Below are 6,000 nucleotides of genomic sequence, written 5' to 3'. Positions count from 1 at the left end.
TCAGAGAGCTGAGAGAGAGAGATTCAGGAGAGTATCACCTCATGATTATTACAGAACAAGGAGAGGAACATCTCAGCGCAACTGCAGTCAATCTAACAGTTACAGGTAAACATCTAAAATAATATCGCTTGTTCAGTAAGTGAAAAAACAATTTGAAATATTCATAACTATTTCAATTCAGGCTTGCAGGTGAGGATGAACCCTAGCACTAATGAGCAGACCATACCGACACTGACCTGTAGCACGTCTTGCAGTTTGAACTTTGCACCTCATTCTTACACCTGGTACAGAAATGGAAAAGAGGCGGGTAAAGATGCAGGAGAGGGGTTTTTGGTTTCATCCAGCACAGGAGACAATTACTCTTGCTCTATTAGCAGCCATAAAGAAATCCGCTCTAATACACTCTGTGAGTATGAGAGCTGAATATAGCTAATTGTTCATGAATTTAAATTAAAAGGTGCTAATATTTCAATTTTATAGGTGTGTCTCATGAGGACTGTTGGAGTGTGACCTACAAAGACAGAAGACTGTGTGTTTTGGAGGGTTCATCAGTGGATTTTCACTGCACCTACACATATCGCAGTCATTACACAACTGGTAAACCATTCTGGCATTACTATTGGTTTGAGGAGGTACTGAAGGAGCGGAGAGTGGGATGGCAGTTTGCTGATCGAGTGGAGTATATTGGAGATAAAGAGAGAAATTGCACTCTGAGGATAAGAGATGTGGATAAGAATGACTCTGGAGGTTATTACTTTCGAGTCATTACTTATATTCCGAGAGGGACATTCTTTGCTATACCTGGAGTTGTTCTCAATGTTACTGGTATATGCTGAATATAAGTTGTTTTCCATTTTGATTCTGTTTGATTGTGTAATTTGTTTATCTGATATTTTTCTGCATGTTCAGGTCTGCAGGTGAGAGTAATTTCCAGCACAGCATCAGATGGACAGACAGTAACACTGATGTGTAGCCACACCTGCACTTTGCCTAACAACCCCACTTACATCTGGTATAAGAACAGAAAGCCTATAACTAACAGACTCACCAGAGACAACAAGCTGTACCTACAGTGCAGTGAAGATTCAGGCAACTATTCTTGTGTTGTGAGAGGACATGAGGAGCTCTGCTCACCTGATCAAGCACTCAGTGACTGTGAGTCCTGAAAAATACACATTTCACTAATGATCCTAATATAGAGCTCAGCAAGCTGTACCTGGACTCAGAAAGCAGTGAGAATGTACTTCAGTATTCCTGAGGTAACATGTATGTAGATCTCTATGTTCTATGTAGATCTTCATGTTCTCTTTTCTAAAAAAAAAAATTACCTGCATGATAGCAACACATTGCATGAGGAATGTTATTCCAAGTTTCTAAATGTACAGTACATCATTACTATTATTAGTTGGGCCCTACTAAATTCATGGATTTTTTTTCTTAATTTCATGGATGTATTTTCTCAGAAATCACAGATTTCAGGAATTTTATAAGAAAAAATTCACATTACTGAAAAAACACATAGGACAGTAACCTATCTTAATGGCTGAATGTAAGCATTGAACATCCAGCGGTGGTGCTCGGCTTCATGCTATGTCTCTGCTGCCAGACTAGTTTAGCAAGATGTGGGAGCCTCGACCCAAACAACTTCTGAAACACTGGCAAAATATTGTTTACAATATAGTTGGCAAAATAGTATCAGTATACTTTGGTAAACGATATAGTGTCTAACTTTTGTGTGCTTGATGTGTTTGTAGACAAGAAAATCCAGTTTTCATTTAGTTTCATTTAATTCATTTCCATAAATGCAACCAGCAAGAGGGGGAAAATATTGCTCAATATGTGGCTGTTTTAAAGAAGCTGGCAAGATGCGCTTTGTGGTAGATTGGTGTGCAACCTAATTTATGAAGCAATACAGAACAAGTTATTAACAGATGACACCAAAAAGTGGTGGACATTTCAATGTAAACAGTAGTGAGAAAATGTCATTCACTTAAAGTCAATGTAATCTTCATATCTGGAAATGTGTAAGACAAACCACACAAAGTGGTTGGTATAGTGTAGTGGGTAACATCTCTGCCCTCCACGCTGTAGGCTGGGGTTCAATCCCTGCCTGGGCAAACACCCTATGCTTTCCCAATAAGAGTCCTTCACTACCTCCATATGTCACACATGCTGCAAGACTCCTAACACTACCTTCGCCTACCTGTGCAAAAAAGGTCAAATCGTCAAGTCGCTCTGGATAAGAGCGTCTGCCAAATGCCGTAAATGTAAACCATAATGAAAGTGAATGCTTTTACGAGGAGCAACAATGTGTATACAAGGTTGAAGCTAATACAACAGCAAAGGACAAGGGTTCAACTACTGACACAGATTCAGAACTGTGACTGCACCATGTAATAGCTATCTGGGATGACACTTCAAAGGTGAGCGTAGTGAAGGAGGCTAGTTCTTTGTCAACAGTGATTTTAATAGGGCCAGAGGTTGAAGGACTGGTGAAAAATATGGAGCTAGATATAGGTGCAGTGCTGTCCTTCGTCTCTGATGAAATGTACAGAGCAAAGCTAGCTTACATGGATGCATCGCACCAGCACTGTGTGTGAGATTAATACTGAGAGATCTACTGTATGCAACACATCAACAGTGCATCTACTTAATGTAAATAATATATACATAGTACATTTTCAAGATGTTTACCTCAATGTATTCAGATGCTTCACTACTGCTCCTTCACTGATATGCTGTTGATGTTTTACTGATACTCTGTTGAAATTAAATAAACTAAATTCAACTCCAAATAAAGTGTTATCACGTTTTAAATTAAAGATCAAAAGGATAAGCAAAAGAATGTTTTTACAGCCTGTTTTGCCCATGTTTACCAGGGTGCCAATATTTGTTGAGGGCTGTATGTTTGCTGTGCTCTCAGTTGTTTTTTACAGGGGAATTCCACAGATTTGTCAAAAATTTTCCATAAAACAGTCGTTGAGATGTAAACAATGTCATTCAGAGTGGTTTGATATAAAATGGTTCATTGTAAAGAAAACACAAATATAGCCATACAAAACCACGTTTGCTGAATTTTTATGTGTAATAATTTTATATGTAATAATGTATAATAGTAAAATGGTGTTAAATCTGGAAAAAATATTTGAGGGCTACATTGCTTTACAAGATCTTGCATGCAACTTTCTAGCATGAATACCATTGTTTAATTAAAAAATACCATAGACACTGTACTTCACTACATCCATATGTCACACATGCTGTTACTCAGTCTCAAGTAAGAGACATCTTAGTAGGCTTATTGCATTCACCAGATTAAAAATGAATGTCTCAAAAAAAACATGGCAAATTGTCTAGTTGCTTGAGAATTTAAGTGGAAGTCACTTCTGCATCCAAAGTGAATACTCAGCCCTCTCATTAAAGGCCATGCAGTCTGTGTCCTTTGCTGCTACCTACCTTTGTGAGAAAGCCTTCTCAGCTCTCACTGCAATAAAATGAATGCCATAACAAAATAGATGCAGAACCAGATCTGCATTTGAAGCTCATTTCTCTCTTCTCTAACATTGTATGGCGTTGCTCAACTAAACAGGTTCACCCCTCTCACTGATACACAAATAAAGGTTCTGTGCAGGTACATTTTTTTGTTCATCAAGGTACAAACAGTGTAAATGTTCCCTCAAAGGTACAACAGTGGTTTTAAGGTCCCATTGTGAACCTTAAATAAGTTTTTCCTTGTAAAAGTACGTATTTGTATGAAGGACCAGATTTGCCAAATTGAAAAATAAATAAAATAAAAAATAAATGGCTCAGTAAATTTATCAATAAATAAAAAAAACTAAATAAAGTATATATTGCTTATTGTGATTGTAATGATTCACACATTTTCTTTTTCTGCAGTTATATATTTCTCAATTTATTTATTTCTGTATTATTTATTGTTTTATTAATGCCATTTTTACATTTTTTCCATATCTATATTTTTAACAATTGTTTGCTTTATTCATTCATTCATTTATTTATTTATTTATTTATTCATTCATTTATTTATTTATTTATTTAATTATTTATTCATTAATTCATTTATTTATTTCTGTATTTTGTCGTTCATATGATAATGAGGGGGCGTGTTTTCATGTTCAGGCTTAGCAATCAAGACGAGGAGAAACGCTGATTAAACTGTTCTTTCACTCCATAAAGAACTGCAATGCCACAAACAGACAAATATGCTGATAAATAACTCTCGATGGCTTCCACAGGCCGTATGTGAGAAGGGCGTCCAAATGTCTGGGTGTGATCTGAATTTTGCAGAAAAAGACGATGAACCATCTCCTCCAAAGTTGTGAACACTACAGATCGAGCTCTGTATCAGCAGATCAGATAAATGGAGCAAACTGTCCCCGCAGCCTCCACACGAAAGAGTAAATAATCCGGACCTGCATTTTCAGCCAGATCAGCCGAGACTCTCAGATCTCTGACTGTGTGCTGCTGTAAGAAGCCGTTACTCTACTGTCTTGTCCCTAGTTACCGCGGAGAGAACAAGACATGTACAATCGATCTACAGAATCTGACATCGATCAACCAATAGGAATATTAAGACGCTGTGACATCATTGACTGACAGCCCCTTTATTAGCAATTAGGAAATACAGAAATAAATAGAGAAATAAATAAATATAGAAATTAATAGTTATGGAAATAAATTAATAAATATAAAATAAATAATAAATTAATAGAAAAACAGAAAAAAAATGTTAATAAAGAAACAAATAACAAAAAAAATACAAAAATTAGTGAGAAGGGGAAATTACTAAATAGACATATAAATAAATGCAGACATATTAATTTATGTGACATTTTATTTATTAATATATTAATAGTTATGTATATTTATTTATTTTTTGATTTATCATCATTATTCTTTGCAATTCAACTTCATATATTGATTTACTAAGTCATTTATTTTTAATTGTATTTATTTTTCAATTTGGCAAATCTGGTCCTCCATAAATTTGTACCTTTTCATAACCTAATGTTTTAAAACAGAACAGTAAAATAAAAGTCTGGAGACGAGACGGGGTGTGTGCAAATGAGCTGAGCAGCCACTAATCAGATTGTTGATATGTGGCACAATAACTTATTGCGTCATGTCCACAGTCACACACTGAGATTTAACACGGAAACGCACACATAGTGGGGGATACGGTGCTTGATAAAATGTTAATATAATTTTTTTTTTAATTTTAAGAACAATATTAGGCTGTTTTGGGGCTCAAAACTAGCCTATAACTCTGCATAGACTTTCTCTCTTTGAACTTCAACCTTTGTATGTTTTAGGACATGCCACCAAAGAAGCCAGCAGTTATTTTTAACTGTGATGAAAATATGTAATGCAACACTTTAATGAAAATATGGCATACACTTAAAGCAGGGCTTCTGCAGATTTTGAAAATATGAAAAATACAACACTCTGATTATGTGTCCTTTTAAAGTCATATTAAATAAAAACGAGTTAAGACTAATTTCAGTAAGATGTCTTTAAACAAAGCATACAGGAAAATTGCACTGTTTTATGTAACAAAAGTCGCTAACTCACTATAGCTATGTAAGTAGAAGCCAGGGCCAGAGTAGGACTTATTTTCGGACTGGGGGTTGCATGATGCAGACCAGCCCACCCTCTAACTCAAACTGTATTTCTCCTGCTACTCACACACAGCATTGCCTTTGTGCAAAATAACTTTTTCTAAAATCTGTGCATTTTCATCTTCTTCATTACTTTATTCTTCTTTATTACTTACATGCAACTCTGAACACCATGGTAGTTAGCTAATGATACCTGGTGAAAGCTTTTATCTTAAATGTAATACAATCATGACAGTCAATATGTTACAAACTAATGCTAGCTAAGCAAATTAAGTCTGTCAGCATTTCTCGCTGCCCACCTGCTCGAATATGTCCTCATCCTCCTTAAGTAGCTTTTTCACTCTAAACTTTTCTGTGCCGC

The sequence above is a fragment of the Colossoma macropomum genome, unplaced genomic scaffold, assembly GCF_904425465.1.
Source record: "Colossoma macropomum unplaced genomic scaffold, Colossoma_macropomum, whole genome shotgun sequence".
In the NCBI taxonomy this organism is placed as follows: Eukaryota; Metazoa; Chordata; class Actinopteri; order Characiformes; family Serrasalmidae; genus Colossoma; species Colossoma macropomum.
This window is presented reverse-complemented; position numbering follows the sequence as displayed.